Source organism: Acomys minous, assembly GCF_964271855.1.
Source record: "Acomys minous genome assembly, chromosome: 1".
NCBI lineage: Eukaryota > Metazoa > Chordata > Mammalia > Rodentia > Muridae > Acomys > Acomys minous.
Genome location: NC_140483.1, coordinates 144,772,415 through 144,794,007, shown reverse-complemented (window position 1 = coordinate 144,794,007; position 21,593 = coordinate 144,772,415). Strand labels below are relative to the sequence as shown.

The following is a 21,593-nucleotide window of genomic DNA, read 5'->3' as shown; positions in this document are numbered from 1 at the left end:
AGAACAGGGTGGTGGTGGCTCACACCTTTTATCCCAGAATTTGGGAGGCATATGCCTTTAATCCCAACACTCAGGAGAGAAAAGCATGCAGATCTCTGAGTTCAAGGTCAGCCTGACACAGAGCAAGTTCCAAGTAGAGAAAAATGGAGATCCAGGTGTGGTGGTTCTAATCCCAGCACTCTCAAAATCTATAACATTATCCTGTGTATATATAAGCTTCCTGTCATGATCCTAGTAGTTTACAGAGTATTAGCTAATCTTAGAAATAAGTTTCATCCAGCTTCCTGTACATGTTTCCAGGTCTGAGTCTGAAGCAAGTTTACCTTGGATGTACTTAATTGATTATGGTCCTCAAACCTTTATGTGTGGGAAAGATTAAGCTTTGTCGCAGGTGGAAGCAGTCTTGGCGGGCTTTACCCTTGGGGCACACCATGAATACCTTGTGAGAGACTGTTTGGAGCCTTCCTGGGCTTGGAATTCAGGAAGCCTACCTAGGAACCCCACCATGGCTATTGTTTTCCTAATTGACCCTCGAAGGGAGAAGGGACCGCCCTTTGCATATGACTGGGAAGGTGGGGGAGAGAAAAACAAGAGGTAGAAGGAGAGAAGGAGAAGGCGCGGAGAGAGAGGAAAGGACCGGACCAGCTCGTGGGACTGAGACACCTAAGGACCCGTCCTGCCGAACGGATTCCAGGAGGTTTTAATCTTCTGTCCTTTTAACCTTTTTTTCCTTCTTGTATATGCTAGTTGGGTTGTATAATAAAGTTTAATTGTTAATAAACTGAGCCAACATCTGGCGCCCAACGTGGGGCCCGATGGGTTCCACAATCCCTAATGATATGAGGGAAGATTCAGTATTCCACGGGATAGAAATGTTGTTTCAGGGTATTGACAAAATTGCAACTGCTGTTACAAAACTCTTTCCTGCATTATACTTAGAGGGAATTCTTTGTTTTCTCATTGTCCTTTTATTACAATATTTCATGCTTAGAAGGATTAGAAGACAGGCTAATGGCATAGAAAAGCCGGAAGGGTCAGTAAGTTCTATACTTTTGGAAAAGATTGCAGATTTGACTGGACAGATAGAAAGGCTGAGGTATGAAAATGAAGGGATGGAAAAACGGATAAAATTTTTGGCATTTGGTAGTGATGAAGGACAAAAAATAGAGAGACCGGAAAGCCAGAAAAATCAGAAAGAGTCAATAAGCTCTATCCTTTTGGAAAGAATTACTGACTTAACTGAACAAATAGGCAAAATACAGAGAAAAGTGGAAGGGCTGGAAAAGCAGAAGGCACCTTTGGTTAAAAAGGGTGGAGAAGGTCAAAAACCAGAGGCAAAGGAAGCCAGACCGACCAAAAGGTCTTTGGAAGTAAATGTACCAGTGGAGGATACTTCCACAGTCACCCAGGCACCTTCAGCTTTTCCAGTCACTGTAAGACATGTAATCGAGCCAAATGGTGCTGAGGGTCATAACGAAATAGCCTGGTGTCCTGTAGACATGATGAATTTAAAACATTTTAAGAAATCCGTCGTCAGATATGGTATGCATTCTAACTTCGTTAAACAAATGTTAAACAGCTGGGCCTATCAGAATAAACTTGTTCCCCAAGATTGGAAAAATTTAGTTTCAGCGGTATTGAAAGCAGCACAACAGTTACAGTGGTTATCATGGTGGCGAACAGAGGCTATAAAAATAGAACAAAAAAATATCGCACAGGAAATAAATATTAATAGAGATCAGTTACTTGGTGATGGACCATATACTAACATGAGAGAACAAATTCAAGCTGACGATAGAGTGATTGAACAATGTTGTAAGGCAGCCTTGAGAGCTTGGGAGCTGGTAGAGGAACCTGGGAAAACAACTATTCCTTTTACTAAGGTGTTCCAAGGACCTCTGGAGCCCTTTGCAGAATTTTTACAGAGATTAGGATCTGCTATGGATAAGGCGATGCCAGATTCTGATAACAAAAAGGCATTAAAACTTATCATGGCTTATGAAAATGCAAATGCTAAATGTAAGAAGGTGCTTAGACCGTTAAAGGAAAGAGGCGCTCCATTAGATGACTGGGTAAAGGAGACAGTTAATATCAACTCTCAGAAATATCAAAATAATATTGTGGGACAAGCTTTAGTCAGAGAGCCCAGATATCATAATACTCGGTGCTTTAATTACGGTCAAATCGGTCATGTACAAAGAAACTGTAGAAATAGAAGGCACACTAACCCAGGAGAAAACGTAACCCATAGAAAAAAACAGGGGGGTTCTGGTTATGATGGTAATGAGGTACCAAGACTCCCAGGGTACTGTAGTCACTGTGAAAAAGGAAAACATTGGGTTCGAAATTGTCAATCTAAGCGAGATGTGCAAGACAATATCTTGCCGACGGAAAACGGCAGGAGGGGGCCATCGGCTCGGGCCCCCGTAAACAATGCCAGCCGAATTCCTTTGGCCAGTCAGAAAGTGACAAACCCACAGGAAAACGGGAACTGAGTGTTAACGATCTAATGCATGCTACTGAAGGCAATGCAGCCTTGGATCTGGCTTCAAATATGTCTCTTACCCTAACTCCTCAGGTTGAATGTTACAAATTAAATACTGGTGTTTTTGGACCTTTGCCTTCAGGCACAGTAGGATTGGTTCTGGGAAGAAGCGGGCTGACTTCTCAAGGTTGTATTGTGCATCCTGGTATTATAGATGGAGATTCTAAAGGGAAAATAAAAATCTTGGTATGTGTGAAAAAGGAGATGAAAATTGATGCCGGGGATAGGATTGCTCAACTCCTACTGTTTCCTTACATTAAGGGCAAAGCCGCTCCAATGGAAAAGACTAGTGCGTTCGGGAGCACAGGAACCTGTGTGTTCTGACAAACAGTAATTAATGATCAGAGACCTAAGTTAATTATACAATTAAATGGTATTAAAATAGAAGGCTTGGTAGACAGTGGAGCTGACGTCTCCATCATTTGCCAGAAATCTTGGAACCAAACTTGGCCACTTAAGAAGGTTTATACAGAAATTGTAAAAATTGACAAGTTATCTCAAATAAAACAAAGTGTACAGTGGCTTGAGTGTATGGGACCAGATGGGCAGATAGGGAGGCTGAAACCCTATGTGGCTGACATTCCTATAAATCTATGGGAAAGAGACCTTTTACAGCAATGGGGTACTCAGATTACTATTCCTACAAATACTGAAATAAAGAAGGTTAAAACAATGGGTGAATTGGTATGCGCTTCTAGGGAAGAGATTAATGTAAGTGATCAGAGGCAACCACCAACTATGCCCATTGTCCAACCTCAAAATTCTTCAGATTTAGAGTGTCAAAATTTATAAGAGGGGCCACTGCTGAGATACCAACCGCCTTGCCCCTAAAATGGATTTCAAACAGACCTGTATGGCAGGAGCAGTGGCCCTTAACAAAAGAAAAGTTACAGGCGCTTCATGGTTTAGTACAAGAACAGCTGGAGACTCAACACATCAAAAAATCTTCCAGTCCCTGGAATTCCCCTGTGTTTGTGGTAAGAAAGAAATCAGGTGGATGGAAAATGATAACAGATTTGAGGACTATAAACAAGGTGATTCAACCCATGGGTTCGCTTCAACCTAAAATTCCTTTGCCTTCCTTATTACCTCAGTCTTGACATATAATTACAATTGATTTAAAAGATTGTTTTTTTACCATACCTCTACACAAAAAGGACAGGGAAAGGTTTGCTTTCTCAGTACCTACTCTGAACAGTAATTCTCCAATAAAGAGATATCATTGAAAGGTACTTCCACAGGGAATGTTAAATAGCCCAACTTTATGCCAGTATTTTGTACAACAACCTTTAGAAATACTTCGTAAGCTGTTTCCTCAATCTATCATATACCATTACATAGATGATATTCTGCTAGCTGATTCTGATCCTAGTATTGTAAAAAAAATGTTTCAGGAAGCACAAAAAATTCTGCCATACTGGGGATTACAAATTGCGGTGAAAAAAAAATACAAAGAAGAGATTCAATTACCTATTTAGGCTATAAAATAACTGAACAAAAAATTCGACCACAAAAGGTACAGATCCGTAGAGATCAATTACAAACTCTTAATGACTTTCAAAGATTATTGGGCGATATTACCTGGTTAAGGCCTACAATCGGGTTAGCTACCTATGAGTTAAGTAACTTGTTTCAGATTTTACAAGGGGATTCGGATTTAAACAGTCCTAGGTGTTTAACTGCTGAAGCACAAAAGGAGTTAATTCTGGTGGAACAAAAACTTCAAAAGGCATATGTGGATAAAATTGATCCTGAACTTGGTTACATTTTGGTTATTTTGCCTTCAAAACATTCTCCTACTGGGCTTCTCATACAAAGGAAAAACCGGATTATAAAATGGATATTCCTGCCAAATAAACAAAACAAAAAATTAAAAACATATATAGAAAAAATTTCTGAATTGATTACAAAGGGAAAAATAAGGTTACATCAACTGTCAGGGATGGACCCGGCGGAAATTGTAGTGCCTCTTACTGATTCTGAAATTATGTCACTATGGGTAATTAATGAAGATTGGCAAAAAACTTGTAGTAATTATTTGGAAGACATTAACAATAGATACCCAAAAAACAAACGTATACAGTTTATAAAAAGAACTAATTGGATCCTTCCAAGTATTGTAAAGAGGTCACCAATCTCAGGGGCACCCACCTTTTTCACTGATACAAATAAATCAGGTATGGCTGGTTATAAGTCTGAGAAAATAACCAAGGTGATTAAAAGCCCATTTACATCAGTTCAAAAATCAGAATTATATACTATCCTTATGGCTTTGTTAAATTTTCCTGAACCTCTTAATATAATTACTGACTCTCAATATGCTAAAAAGGTTGTTTTACATATAGAAACTGCTAAATTTACTCCTGATAACACAGAATTGACTACTTTATTTATAGAGGTACAACAGATCATCAAAAACAAAAATTATCCCTTGTATATTACTCATATTCGATCCCATACAGGTTTACCAGGTCCATTGACACAAGGAAATAAAGAGATCGACAAATTATTGATAGGTAATGTATTCGAAGCCTCCAAATTTCACAAAAAACATCATGTCAATGGTAAGGGGTTAAAGAAAAGATTTTCTATCACTTGACAACAAGCTAGAGAAATAATTAATAAATGTCCTACATGTTCCTTATATAGTCAACTACCATTACCTGCTGAAATTAACCCTAGAGGTAACAAAAGAAATAAAATTTGGCAGATAGGTGTGTTTCATTTTACAGAATTTGAAAAAATGAGATATGTACATCATACCATTGATACATATTCAAGTTTTCAATGAACAACTGCCTTAAGTTCTAAAAGGACTGACTGTGTGATTACTCATTTACTAAAAATAATGACATTTATGGAAATACCTGCACAAATTAAGACTGACAATGCTCCTACATATGTGTCCCTTAAGATGAAAAACTTCTTTATGTATTATAATATAAAACATGTTACTGGTATACCTCACAATCCCACAGGACAAACAGTTATAAAAAGAGCTAATCGTACCTTAAAAAAAATGCTTATTAAACAAAAGGGAAGGGTAAAGACACCCAGGGATCGATTAAATAATACTTTGTTGACTCTAAATTTTCTTAATGTAAATGATGAAGGGACGTCAGCTACAGAGAGACATTAGATAATAAAAAAAACTGAAAAATTGGGACAACCAATATTCTTCAAGGACTTGAAAAGTATAAAATAAAAACCTGCAGTAGTTTTGAGATGGGGTCGTGGGTATACATATGTTTCCACAGGGAGTGAAAATATATGGCTACCAACTAAACTTATAAAGATTAGATCTGACCATATAACAAGTGAATCTTAAGAACTACCTGGTTCTTAACAGCTTGACATTCTTCCTTACAGCTTAAAAAACTAATGCCCTCTTTTGTCCTATTGGTGTATATGCAGGTAGAGCCCTGTATTTGCAAAAAACAAAACAATACTAAAGACAACAGACAACATGGGTAATTTAACCCCAAAAACATGCCTCTGACACCTCAAACAAAATGCCTCAAATGATGTTCCCTTAAAAATTATATATGTACTAACATACCTATACTAATGATTTATAAAGTCTGCTTACTTTCAGAACAAAAAACAGGACAATTATGAAGATCGAACTTCTGCCTCTGACACTACTACTTCTTCCAAAAATTACATACATATTAACAATAAATCGGCTAGCCGAAAAGATCGATCCCAAAAGGACTGGACAAAAAACAGCTAGCTTTTCCAGCGCTTGGCCAATATATTATTTTTCTTGGGTACCCGAAAAAGATTTTTCTCTTAAACAGCATCAAGTAATTTTGAGAACACGACGCCCCCATTCCCAGTAGGTGGGATGTGTGTTTTTGGTGGGTTACCAATACTCATCTTTGCCTAACGGGGTTATTTACAATTAATAAAAGTTCATTTGGGGATTTCTTTCTTCTATCTTTCTTTCTCTCTTACTTTCTATCCCTTTTAATATTAAAAAAAAGGGGGGAAGGAAGGGAGGATACAGGATTGTAAAATAAAAGGTAGATTATTGAATCTACTAACTTACAAAATTCTACATTGGTATTGTAGATTAATGGAAATTTAAGACTTTTGATTGACGGAAATTTAAGACTTCAACTTTTGCTTCACATTGATATGAACTTAAATTGTATATTCCATTCATTTTTGCCTTATGTATTGTATGTTATATGTTGACAAAATATTGTATATTGTATGTCAGAAATTTACGTTCTTTTTGTTCAATGTTTATTTAATGTATTATTCATGTACCACTAATGTCTTATAAAAAACTGTTTGGAATCATCGGGGATAAAAGTTGGTATTTAGTTACGTAAAAATCCTATTAGATACTCACTTTGTTATAGAGCAGGTTTGTTTAATAGCTTGTCTATATCTTCAAAGGAATAGATTGATAACTGTAAGAATAGATAGATTTGCTCTTCAAACTCTTCAGAGATCCACAGAATATGGCATTTAATGATGAGGACTTTCCTGACAGAGAGAGACATCCACTCCTGGCCAGCTCTCCATTTGCATCATTAAAGATGGGGGCTTCAAGAGACGCTGGTGACAAAATGGTCACTAGACGGAAAAACTGCTCTGCTACTGCTCTTATCTCTACGGCTGATGACAGGCTGACTGTCTGCAATGATCAACAATGATGCTGGAAAGATGACTGTCCAGCTTTAAAAAAAATAGATGGACCAGACCGTCGGATTTCCTGCTTCAAAAAGCAGTTCATTGGATGTTTTGGGCCAAAAGGCTAAAGACTGATTGCCCCAATGAAGGAGAGAATTCGGTGACTATCCAGGCAGTCTGCTCTCTCTGTACCCTGCAACTTGGAAGTTGCCTGCCAGCACTTCCTTTATTAGATAGATTTTCCTTCTTGGGTCTCTGATGGGATTGAGACTAGATAGCCACAGTGTTACTAGAAGCTTTAGTAGATTAATAATTACAATTTCTCATGAAAGAAAAGGACTCTCTTTGGTAGGATAGTGGTATACTTTCCCTTAGGTTAACAATTATAAAAGGACTTTGTTATGTTCTTGATTCCTGATGAGTATGTATATATGTATATATGTGTATATAGTTCTTAATTTTTTAGAGAGAAGGGTGAGGTGTGGGAAAGATTAAGCTTTGTCGCAGGTGGAAGCAGTCTTGGCGGGCTTTACCCTTGGGGCACACCATGAATACCTTGTGAGAGACTGTTTGGAGCCTTCCTGGGCTTGGAATTCAGGAAGCCTACCTAGGAACCCCACTGTGGCTATTGTTTTCCTAATTGACCCTCGAAGGGAGAAGGGACCGCCCTTTGCATATGACTGGGAAGGTGGGGGAGAGAAAAACAAGAGGTAGAAGGAGAGAAGGAGAAGGCGCAGAGAGAGAGGAAAGGACCGGACCAGCTCGTGGGACGGAGACACCTAAGGACCCGTCCTGCCGAACGGATTCCAGGAGGTTTTAATCTTCTGTCCTTTTAACCTTTTTTTCCTTCTTGTATATGCTAGTTGGGTTGTATAATAAAGTTTAATTGTTAATAAACTGAGCCAACATTTATGAGATCTTCTGAGTATGGCATTTAAAACATTTAGATTTTTTTGTTTGTTTGTTTTTGTTTTTGTTGTTTTACCACTCCTAACAGTAACCTTTTAGTCCCCCACCTGTGAATCCACCTTCATTATGTAACAACACCTATTGAAGGAAAAAATAAAAAAACCTAAACTGCTCCATGGTTCTTCTGCTGCCTGGTTCTGTGCAAACTGTGGACACCTTTGAGTTGCCCTTTATACTCTGTGTAGTCAGTATTGCCACTAAGCAAACAAACACCATCCAAAGATCAGTTTCTAACTATAACCTGCTTACGACATTCAAATTGCTGAGTTAATATGATAAACATTGTACAGAACTTTGAACTCAAACATACTCGATCCTAAAACTGCCAAATACAACCAAGCTTGACATTGTGGAAAACTTAGCAAAAACTGCTTCATTTTTGTAAATAGTTTTATTGTATTAGAGGTAATCTCTTTCGTTTTTGTTTAGACAAAAATGGGTGTTGAATTATGCCCCTGAATGGCATTTTCCCTCAGCCTTTTGGGGTCCCTGGAAAGCTAGTTAGGTGTGCCTACCTCTGATCCTCTGAGCTCTGGGCAAGCAGGGTGGGCAAATGCTTGGAGGATCCTCTGCAGTTGTGGAGGAAGGGTGCCCAAGGCTTGAGAGAGTGCAGGGTAGCTGAGCTCGCTTTGCTAGAATAAGACAGCCAGGAAAAAAAGATCTAGATTTTAATTCACGCACTAAGTCTCATACCTTCAGTCTAGAGGCAAGAGTCTGAGCTAAGCTGAGAAAAACTGAGATTTTAAAAAAGCTGGGAGAAGCAAGGAAAGGACAAAAGGCTTGGGGCAGAGAGAACAGAGGAAAAAGGGCAAAAACTGCCCCCTTCCACCTCGGGGACACCGGGGTTTTAAAGACCTGGGTTGTAAAATTCGAGAGGCAGACCCGGGGATATCTCCCAGGCACCTGTCTCTGGAATGGGGTCTCCTGTTAATTCAGAGGCAGCTTTCAAGTATTTTATTGAAAGGAATTGTAAGATTTCAAGTGGCCTGAACTCAGAAGCAAGTTAAGAATTGCAGGACGAAGTTAAAAATTCTCCCCGAGCTTCCATCTCCACCCTGCCCTCAGAATTTACTGCCCTCATGCCACCCTACTTGGAATTTACGACCTCAGACCCCCATTCACCTCCATCTCCACCCTACTTGGAATTTAATGCTACATCTCACCCTACCTGGACTTTACTACCTCAGATTGTGAGCCTATCACTTGTTAAGTAATCATTGTACTGAGTTCTGCTTCTGTAAAGGATATTTAAATCCTCTTCTTTTACAAAACGAGGTCTTCCATCTCCTCTGAGCTTGGTGGACCCCAGCGTGCCAGTTTAATAAAATGCCTTTGCTTTTGCATCGACTCTGGACTCTGACTCTCAATGGGCTTACAAGATTAGACTCTGACGATCTGAGTCTAACATATGGAGGTTCCACCGAAATCTGTAGCCCCTTGAGGACCAGACTCCGGTCGAGGAATAAGAAATATCAGATACTGCCATGGCTTGGCTTGTCTCTTGTCTGTGTCTATGTGGTTCTGTTACTTTCTCTTTGAATCTGAATCTGGTTCTTAAATGATCGGTCTGGGTTGAGGAAGCAACGCACGGGGAATCGAGTTGCCTAAGTTAAGGAGACAGCATACGTGTCTCCACCTAGATTGAGGAAGCAACCATGTTACCCTTGTGTCCTCACACAAGTTGGGGTCCCCAGAAAGAACTGCTCCTGCCGGGGAATAGTGTCCCTGCCTGGGTGAAGTCAGAGGACGCTCTGTAAGTTCCAGGAGCGGGGTGAAATAGCCCCTCTCCAATTTGTGTGTGAGCACTTTGCTCTTGCCCAAGAGGGTACAAGACTCCGTTCGCAGGTCCAGGCCATGCAGCAGACAGGGGCATGGCTTGTGTGTGGTTTTCCCTGCTTGTCTTTTTTCTGCCACGCCCGTGACAGGGGCGTTGGTTCTGTGGTTTTACCTGTGTGCGGTTTTCCATGCCTGTCTGTTCTGCTGCATCTATGGCGGAGGTGTGGTTTCTGCCATGTCCATGGGAGGGGCACTGGTCTCTGTGTGGGTTTTTTTTTTTGGGGGGGGGGGGCTCTGGTTTCTGCCGTGCTCGTGGCAGGGGCTCTGGTTTGCGAGATGCAGTGTTGATTGAGAGACTGATGGACAGAAAAAAAGAGACAAACAACTTCAAGTTTGGAAGACAACGCGGGTCGCCCCCGCAGTATGGCAGAAGCAAATGTCTTACTACCTGTGTGCATCAGGAAGTCTGATTTTGTCGGTTTGTGCTTTGTGTGACTCTTGTGACTAAGAACCCTTTGTAGGAATTCCAGACCAGGTCTGTTTTTCTGATTCAGGCAGAGCCTGCTTACAGGATAGGCTGCTTGGAGTTTAGTTTCTGCCAGAACGGAACCTGTTGGCTCTCAGGACAGTGGCAGTTCTGAATTTCTCTTTTTTCTTGCTGTACTGGCACATTTGTTTTGTCTTTCTGTTTGCTTGTAACATTTGTTTTGTGCTTCTCTTTGCTTGTAACCGTCTCAGTTCTAGAAATGGGCCAGGTCTCAAGCATGGCAACTTGAGTCTAGTGCCACCCACCTCCCACTTGAATACTGGGCTGCCGCTGAGTCCTTGGTGGAGAGCCCTGGCCTAAGCACAAAATGCCCTCTGGGGGCCCCAGAGGCTATTAGATCCTTGCTGGTTTGAAACACCTGAGCCCTCAGGCAGCAGAGGTACGCCCTGCTCCCCAGCTGCTTGTGCTCTCCAGCTTGAGTGTGCAGCATTAGGAGGAGAGGGGCAGAAACAGGATTGCTACTCCCACCACTTGTGGTGAACAAACACCAAGCACCAAAACCACACCAGAACTGCAGGTTTTTGGGGGGTGGCTGCTGTTTGGCCTTGGTGAAGGCTGTTTCCAGCTCACAGTCTGGTCACAAGCCTGGCCCTCCAACTATGTTTGCCTATCTTAAAATGTATTAATGTATGTGGCCACTATATGTTTGATTTTAAATGTATAAATTTATTATGTTCTGCACACATTGCTTACTGGTTATTAAAGATAGTTAACAAAAAAAATTCTTTAACATCTGTAACAGAAAGGTTAACTTAAACTTTAAAATTAGAGTTGGAGCCATTCTAAGCAACAAATGACATGAACATAATGGTCTCTAAAGGTATTTTTAAATTAAGGTTTTTATGTAATTATTGTCCTGTATTTAAAACTAGACTTTTAAAAGACAAGATTTAAAACAATGTTTCTTTAATAAGGTATTAAAGTTACAACTCCAGGCTAGATAGCTTAAGATTATACTGTGAACTCTTATCTAAGGATTTATAATTTGCTTACTGGGTACGATGTTTAAAATTTAAGTCCAAATGCTCGTTTAGAACATATATGTCTATATTTGTGTTTGTAACACAGATATTTTTACAGTTGTCTGCCATGTGACTCTACCATCTTGAGATAGCCACATAGATATGGCAACAATTTTAGAGCCATTTGGCCCTAATGAGCTCTCTGCTTGTTATAAAGGTTAATTCAGGTTAACAGACTGCCGTATTGCAGACTTTGGAAATGGGTAATTCTAAAAGATACTTTTAAGTGAAGAACTATTCATTTTAGAGCTACTCACCTGAATTGTTTACACTGTTAAAATTTGGGTTTTGTCTTCTAAATTTATGGTTATTATGGTCTACCTTCATTCTCAAAAAGGTAAAAATTACTGCCTTAAGAATATGTTTGGCCTTATTTTCTGAATATGGCTATGTTTTAAATTGCCCGCCACAGCCTCTAACACTACGTGGCTGGCCACCATGTTGATTCAGTGATAAAATGGGTGAGGCCATACCCTCTTTGTCATCTTGGCTAAGGGTAGTCACATAGCTGGGAACCAGTTTGATTGCGGGAGACTCAAACCTCCCTATTGAAGGCTGCCAACCACAGTCAGTTGCCTTGCTTAGCACCAAGAGCAACCTCTGTCCTTTAAATTGGCTTTTGCTGTTCAGTCTTAATGATAAAATGTGACAAAATCAGCAAAATTGCCAGTCCATCAATGAACTGTATGCATGATTAAAAATTAACTTTGATATTAGTTCAGAAATAGATTTAAAGTTATACTAATAACTGATGTAGATTATGGTCAGCTATATCAGTAAATCAGTTGCCTGATAGTTAATGAAACAATTCTAAGAGAATGATGCCTTATTCCCTAGGTGGGGCAGATGGTTTTTGGTTGTTCAAATCTTTGTATGTTGATACAAAATTAGGGTATTGTGCCTATGTAATTCTCAAAATGCTGTGTGCAATTTCATTCCTTTTAAAAAGCTACTGTCGCAAACTGTTTAGGATAATTAAAGCTTATGGTTTTGTTAGGTACTAATTCAGTTAATCACAAGTATTTTCTAAAATAATAAGCCAATATATAACTAAAAACAAACAATTCAGATACACTAAAATTAGACAGATGTGGTCCTCTAGGATTTATCTCCAGATTATAGATGATAACATTCTGCTTTATATTTGTAAGATGTAAATTAAAACAGATAACTAAAGACAGACAAAGACTGAGCACAGAGATGCTCGTCTTCAACTTTAGCTGAGATTTGCTGAATGTGGCTTTAAATATATTTAAACTAATTATGTCAGAAAAATGCTACATCCTAGCAGTAACTCCCAAGGTCTCTGAAAAGATTTGGCATGACAGATGACTCCAACTCTGGATTGTGGTTTCTAACCACTGGGCAAAACTTCCCTAATGCTTCACCTGTGGCTAGACCCACCATGTACTGTGGACAAACTGGACACCTCCAGAGAGTCATTGTCTCACTTTGCTGAATATAATGTGAGATCAATATCTTCTGTGTTCTCCTTCCACAGAAATAGCCTGTCATCTTCTGTGTCTCTGTGCCTGATGGCCAAACTGTCTCTGCCCATGGCGCCATGTTACCACAGGAGACAACTGGGATAACTGTCTAGGTACCAGGATATGGCTAGCCATCTCTGTCATTTTGATTGGTACATAAAATTGTCTAGGTTACAGTTTATCCTTCTCAGGTCTCTGATTACATTGATGGCTAAGCTAATGGTAGCTTGACAACTAGAGGACAATTAGATCCACTGTTTTAGAATAGTCAACTCATTAGCTAGTCAAAACTACTAGGTACTAGGTCTCTTCTATTATTAAAAAAGACAGACAGGCTTGCCTTGCTCACAGGCTTCATGTTAAATGGCAAACAGTTTTTAGTGTAACTCAACTGCCTGTGTCTATTAGTGAATAACTAGATAGAACAAAGGTGTAGTTTATATAAAGTCTGAGGATCTGAAAATTTAAGTTAGGCAAGTAAAGCATTTGAGGGTTTGAGGAAGAGTTTAAAGGTTGACACATGCAAGACAAGAATGTTAATAAAAAAGTATTTCAAATTGAAATACAAATGTTTGAGAGTCTGAAAAAGTGTTTAATATTCGAGAGTCTAAGAAAGTGTTTAAGGTACATAAGTACAAGTTAATAGATTTAAAATGAGACTAGTAAGCTGGAAGAGTACTGGTTGCTTATTAATCAGTCCTAAACTCAAGATTTAAATTTCCCTTTGGTTGTATTCTCAATATAGACTTAAGGGTGCTTCTCATCATGCTAAAAATGAGTCTGCCCAATCTGTATATCAAGTCTTCTGGACTGAAAAAAGAATGTTCGTGCTTTTACTGGGTTTCAAAGACATAAGCCTACTCTAGCTGTCTTATAGACACAATTTTAATTTCTGTCCCTAGTATACATTTGTCTCATCAGATAATTACCTGGGTAACAGACGCCATCAGAACTGCTGAGATCTGGACCTGCTGGAAGCTGATGTAAACCAGTCCTGCAATATGACTACTCCCTGTCTCATCAACTGGATGAGATAAACAGATGCTTTTGATAAGTGCCTTTGACAATAGCCTTTGACTAGCTTTTCAGTCTTTCTAGGCTCTGATAACAATGCCCCAATATCATCCTGAAGAAGCTACAGAGGTGACCACAGCACCCGTTTCCCCCACTTTATAGGCTGAAATACTTAGTCAAGGGCAACTCTCTGGCACGAGGGACAATGGCTATAAGAAAACAAACTCTTAGTTCTGTTTAAACTAGTCATGTTTTGTGTTTTCCCTTATATCAAGCAAAGATTCGGTTCTATCCAGCTAATAGTCATGAGGGCACAGTACCTTCTGTAAAACATGGGGGGGGGGGCTGGTGGTGGTGAGAGACTACTGGGGACACTTATTAAAAACCCACCTCCAATTGAGCCACTTCTTATTCTCATGATTTTACTCACCTTTGGCCCCTGAACACTTAGACCTCACTATTTCAGGATTGAAATAGTTACAAGAAAGAGGGGGGGGGGGGGAAATGTAAGATTCCAGGTGGCCTGAACTCAGAAGCAATTTAAGAATTCAGGACAAAGTTAATATTTCTCCCTTAGCTTCCGTCTCCAACCTGTTCTCAGAATTTACTGCCCCCTTCCCACCCTACTTGGAATTTACTACCTCAGACCCCCATTCACCTCCATCTCCACCCTACCCTTGGAATTTAATGCCCCCATCTCACCCGACTTGAAATTTACTACCACAGATTGTGAGCCTATCATTTCGTAACTAAACATTGTGCTAAGTTCTGCTTCTGTAAAGGGTATTTAAACCCTCCTCTTTTACAGAATGAGCTCTTCCATCTCCTCGGAGCTTGGTGGACTCTGGTGTGTTGGTTTAATAACATTCCTTTGCTTTTGCATCGACTCTGGACTCTGGCTATCAATGTGCTTCCAGGAATAGACTCTGACAATCCAAGTCTAACAGAACCAGATTAGTCACACTTTTTCCGCCAAATGAGGTTTTATGGTTGCTTTCTAGAGACAGGAGAGAGTGCTTCCTCTTTCAACACAGGTAAGCTGGCTTCTCAAGAGAAGGGCAGACTCAAGACCTCTACCCAGCAAAGCCCCACAAAGGGGGATTTAGAAATATATATCAACAACAGCAAGAAAGGGTATATAATTGAAGGTACTCTCATAGGTCTATGTATGTTGATACAAAATTATGATTATAATAGGTTACAATGGTATAGATCCTTTGTATATTGATACAGAATTATGTTTATAGTTTAGTTACAGCATATTATGTATCAACTCTTTTTATGGTAATGTACCTATGTAATTCTTAAAAATGAAATGTGATGCTCTAGTCTTTTTGAAATCTATTATCATCAACTGTTTAGGATAATTAAGAAATGCAAACTAATAGTCAATCAAATTTGTGGTTTTATTAGGCACTAGTTTTCTACGTTAATCAGTCAATATATAGCTGGCAACTAGTAATTCAGATATACTAGCGATAGATAGATGGTCTTCAAAAACCTCAGAGATCTATAGAATATGGCATTTAAAGATGTTTTATTAATTTGAGAATATTTTGACAAGAGACATGACAGTTCCTGACAGCACCCCAAGAAGATGATGAGCATCAAAAAATTCTCCTTTAAGAGATGACCTCACTGTAGCAAGGTAGCCACTGGGGGAAATTGTCCTTGTTTCTGCTGCAGACAGAATGATGGACAAAACTAGGTACAGGAAAGTTGACTGCCAAGCTTTGCAAGGTCAAGGTAGGCAAGTCCTTCATATTACCTGCTTCATAGTAAAGGTTGGCAGATATTCTGAGTCAGAAGGCTAAAGATGATGCTCCAGTCTTGAGTGACTTTCTAGGCAGCCAGAAGTGTTGGTCATTTCTATAGTTTTGGAAGCTGTTTGTTCTGTACTTCCTATTTATTCAGATAACATTTATCCTTCTTAGGTCTCTGATGGGGTTGAATAATAAATACTTAAAGTCTTACAATTAAACTTAGTTGTCTATGATTTTCTTTCTTTCTTGCCCCCCGCACCCCTTTCTGAGACAGGGTTTCTTTGTGTAGCCTTGGCTGTCCCGGACTCACTTTGTAGACCAGACTGCCCTCGAATTCACAGCAATCTGTTTGCCTCTGCCTCCAAGAATGCTGGGATTACAGGTGTGTGCCACCGCACCTGGCTCGAGTTTAGGATTTAAGATGTTTTAGGTCTAAAGATGGTTTTAATTGCTAATGCAAGTTTTGATACAAAATGATTTAGGTACAGAACTTTGGACTCACCAAGATAGGCTAGATTGTCAGAATGCTTTTTTCCAAGGTTGCCAAGTAATGGACTAGAAATTATGAATGCATTTTTTAACCAAGTAGTACATAGTTTATTGATATTAGAGAAAATGTTTTTTATTTAGACAAAAGGTGGGAAATGTTGAAGGATATTTGATCCCATTATGAACCCTAAGGTTGTGAATTGTAAAAATCTGCCCTTTGTTTGGTGTGGTTGAGCTGTAACAAACATCTTTAATCCAAGAGCTTTCTGTGCACAGGACTTAATAAAGCTAACCCTGGGTCAAGAGGCAGAGCAAGGAACCAGCTCATTAGGATTAAAGATTACTTGGGCTTTGAGTATAGCAGTATTTAAGACAGTGTGTAGAAGAAAAAGAAGCTTTTAGCTCTTGAGATATTGAGTTCTTTGGCTTTTGGGGCTTTTTTGAGCTGTGAGCTAGCAAGCCTTTGGCCTTGTGTTTTTTGGCCTCGTTCTGCTGGGCTATCAGCCGAACGAGTGAGCCTTTTGGGCCTTTTCCATTGGAACATGAGCTAAGTAGGAAGGTCAGTTGAGTGCTTTCTCTGCTGCTCTGAGCTAGTAGGTTTTCACTCCATCGAGTTCCTGAGTCTTTATTGGTAAAATAGAATGATTGGGATTTTCTTGTAAAACAATAGCATAGGTTTCAGATTCAAGGCCTCCTTCCATTACAGGCTTAGAGCTCTCTCAAAATTAGTTTAAAGGATAGGGGGGTCATTTAGGGTACACACTTGATGGAACAAAACTCGTTAAATAAAATAGATTGAGTAAAATGAACTTTTCCTAGTTTATAGTGTAGATGATGATACATATAGTAAAAGGAGTTAGATATTAGTATTTGCTATTCATAAAAAGACCAGTTAAGATATTTTCTGCCTGCCTGGAGTACTTTCTTTCTTTCTTACTTATTTTTTTTTAAAGATTTATTTATTATGTATACTGTGCACATTATACAGATGGCTGTGAGCCACCATGCGGTTTCTGGGAGTTGAACTCAGGACCTCTGGAAGAGCAGTCAGTGCTCTTAACCCCTGAGCCATCTCTCCAACCCCCTGGAGTGCTTTCTAACAGCACTAAATGTGTTTGCTTTGGAGAAGACATTCTTTAGATTCTTTAAATTGGAGTTATAGGGCTAATAATAAGAAAAAAAATCTGTTATTTTTGTATATTGTAAATGGTCTTGTAACCCTGGACATGTAATGAAACATCAAACACACACATACACACACTGTACCACTTGGGTAATCATTAGTCTGTTTTTGTTCTGTGGAACTTGAGCAAATAAAGAAGTACCTGACTGCTAGAAGTCAGAGCCAAAGAAGTGGCCTGATTCCTCGACATTCCAGACCACTGCCTAACTCCCATTCTCTCCTTGAGGATTCCTTGCCTACTCTGTGCATGCCATGTTGGCAAAGACTTTCTGTGACAGGAAGTCATCCCCCAAGTCCCCGGCATCCATAACCTTGAAGGGCCCCCCTAAAAAGGGGCCCATAGAGGTAAGTCTACTTGAGGTAAGAATAGAACTTCATCAAAGGGCTTTGCAAGCCCCCTGGGTAAGAAATAAACCCAGGTAGTGAAAGGTGAAAAGCTAAGAACTATAAATAAGTCATGAGCCATAAAGTCTCTAAAGAAAAAAGACCCTATAGAAGTAATACAGCATACTTTAAAAAAAGGGGAACCAAAGTCAGCACTTTGCTATAAACTGCTTTCTTAGAATCTGCGCAGTGATGCTCCTCGGTTCTTCAGGACTTCGGATTTAGAAACCTGAGACAGACTAGGAAGGATATTTTGTTATTTTAATAGAAAATCTTTGATCATTCGATTTTACCAATGAAGACTCGGGAGTCAGATGCTGTGATGAAAAACCTGCTGGCTTGGAGGGTAGAGAAAGCACCCAGCTGAACTTCCTACTCAGCTCACATCCCAGTGGAGAAGGTCCAAAAGGTTCATTAGTTCAGCTGGCAGCCCAGGAGGAAAAGGCCAAAAAAGCCCAAGGACAAAGGCTTACTAGCTCAAAGCTTAAAAAAGCCAAAGGCCATGGAGCTGAGGAGCTTAAGAGCTCAAGTTCAAATCCCAAGAGGGAGAATGACAAAGACTAAAGACCCAAATACTCCTACTTCTACAGGCAGTCTTAAATACCCCTCAACTCCAAGTCCCTCCTACTGTTTAATCCCTGTCAGCTGGTTTCTTGTTCTACCCCTTGACCTTTATTAAATCATTTAACTTTATTAAATCCTGTGTACAGATAGCTCTTGGATTAAAGGTGTGTATAAGGCCAACTGAACTACACCTTAATCACCTGTTTACAATAAAGAGAAAGTTCTTGCATTAAAGGGGTATTAGGGATCAACCACAAGAAACAGGGATTTACAGTTCAATTTCAGGGATCACAATGAGATCAAAGATAGGTTTTTAGAGTTCCCAATCTTAGGGATCAGATTGAGATTAAAAAAAAATCCTGAAAAATATTCAATTTTGGTGTCAGAAGAATGGAACTAAGAAAATGCCTGTTGGGGCTTTAAGGGTCCAAAACTCGCTGAAGGAAAACCTCAGACTCAAATAGTATGTAAATGAAGAGAATTTATTCTGCAGAAACAGCCTGCATGCAGGCATCAACCAACCATACAAATAGCGGCAACCATGAGGAGGAACTTGCAGGCTCTTTTAAAGACTTCTAGGGAAAATCCTATCTGGCTATGTGCTTCTAACTGATATTTGCTATTGCCCGTGGAGGCGGTGTGAGACCAGCTGGTATTGCAAGTGTCTGTAGAGGTTGGCCAGTGCCTGTGGAGATTATGTGACTCCAGCCACGGCCCTTTCAGCAATGTCTGATCCTCCCATTTCCCCCTTGAGTATTGTTCCATCCCAGATCCTTGAGCGGAGTTTAGGGATTGGTACTGGGATTTCAGTATCATAAGTTGGACAGTAAAGATCCACTCAGGATCACTCTGACCCTTCAGTGCTTTTTCTTATTGGAGCATTTTTAGGCAAGTATTAGATACTGGCAAGACTAAAGAGAAAGATACCTTGCCCTGCCCTTCAGCAAGGGGAGATGATGTGTTGGACCAAAGTAACTCCATTTTGCTTAAAACTTTCATTTCTGTATTTGAGTGACCTACTCTTGAACTCTGGATCTAGAAAAACCCACAAAGATACACTTGGCACAGAGATATATAACTAACCAATCAGCTGGAAAATAAGAAAGAACTAAAAGTTCTACAGAGACCAAACCAATAGGGCCTGAGCACCTGAAGTTGAAGTGAAAGACCCCAACCTCCCCTAGAGCTTGAACTTAAATACCATCTAAAGTGGCCTGTTAACACCTCACAGGTTCAGGCAGCATGCCTAATTAACATATGAGTGCAGATAGGTCAACAGCTACACAAGCATAGTTACAATTAGCATAGTCCCCCTGACGGGAGGGGCAACTGGAGATAGCTCTAGCAAACCATGCATACTGGCAATTGTTTACAGGTAGCAGCACACAGACCAGCGCCATTATTGGGTGCGGCTGGCTCCTTACAGTAATAATCACTGTTGCTGAGGTCTGCTTCTGTAAAGGGTATTAAAAACCCACTGCTTTTGCTTCTCTGGGTCTTCTTCTTGAAGGCAGGTAGACCCCATCACGATGGATCAATAAAAGCCTCTTGCGTTTGTATCGATCTCAGACTCCATCTCTCATTGGGGCTTTCAGAAAAAGACTCTTCTGACACGAGTGAGTCTTACAGTTCAGATGCTCCCCCAGATCTTTCAAGAGTTATTCTGTAGACATTAATTATTCGTGGGTTGATACTGGACTTGTACCAGATGAATATTACTTCAAGGAATAATCAGTACGATGCTTGCCAAACTAGAAACTCAACTTACCTGCTTTCTCGCTCACTACAATCTATAAAAAGTTCTTGCTACTTGAACTCGGGACTCACACCTAATCCACTGTGTCGGTGATAGTGTGGGTCCAGCTTAAGCTGAACAATTAAAAGACCCTTGTGTGTTTACATCTGTATCAGCTCCTATTGTTAATAGGGGATTCATTTAAGCCTGGCAAAACATATGGAGAGAATACCCTCACTATATTCCTTGTTCTCATAAGGTTTTTAAGATGGCGAATTACCATGATGACGATGAAGGTCTCCTAAGGAAAAGACAGATTTAGAGGAAGAGGCCACAGAATATCACAATCCAGATTGATGTTCTTTGCTATCTAAAGCCTAGTTCCAGCCTAAGGAGTCTAAAAAGGGTAAAATACCTGTCTCTTCATTGGAGTTAGAGGGGCTCTTAAACAAACTCATCAATTAGGACAATAGCTTGGTTGTTTTCCAGCTATTTTTGATGATGAAGAGAATGAGAACCTTCATGGGAGCATTTTATTCTATAAAAATTTAGAAAAGTTTAAGCAGGCTACTACAAATTATGGACCCTCCTCTTCACATACAATTACTTTAGTGGAAGGTTTGACCAGTAGATGGATGACCCACTGTGATTGGTTTCAGGTTGCTAAGTCATGCTTGACTTGGGGAAACTCTCTGCTTTGGAGAGTTGAATATATACCTACATATATACACATACACACGCCACACAAACATACATATAAACACTTGTACATGCATTTTCACATACAAACACACACATACACATATCACATAAACATACATACACACAGCACACACACATATACATACTTACACAAACATATATACACATACAAATGGTCATACATGTATAAACATAGACACACACCACATAAGCACACACATAAATATACATACACCACACTATCATACACACACACACACACACACACACACACACACACACACACACACACACAGAGAGCAACATGAATTAGCAAAAAAGGAAACTGCCTTACAAAATGTTGGCAGGAAAGGAACTAGGATGACTATGGATATGTGCATGGGCGCTGGAGACTGGATTCTGGCTAAAGATCAACTATGTCTTAGTAAATATGTTCTCACCCCATGTTCAGTTATTGCTGAAGCAGCAAGGAGAAGGCTCCTTTCCTCTGATATTAAGACAACAGGATTAATATTAGGCAATAAACTGATGAACCTTTTGAAGCATTTTTTTATCCAAACTGATGGAAGCTGTGAATAAAATGGTTCTTCAAAGTGATACTACACAAATTATTATTAAACAGCTGTTTTTGATAATGTAAACTCTGCTTGCCAGACACTGCCAAGACCAACTAGAATCAGGAGATCTCAATGAATTTGTTAGAGTATGTTCTGAGATTACTCCTTCCTATTTACAAGGAATAGCTATTGCAGCAGTCTATCAAGGACAG

At 39.7% G+C, this 21,593-nt stretch overlaps 1 protein-coding gene across 1 annotated transcript in view; it reads left to right on the top strand.

The window, feature by feature from the left end:
• Nucleotides 1-21,593, top strand: part of LOC311598324 (bile acid-CoA:amino acid N-acyltransferase-like) — a 63,233-nt gene that overhangs the window by 11,439 nt on the left and 30,201 nt on the right. The window lies entirely within an intron of this gene.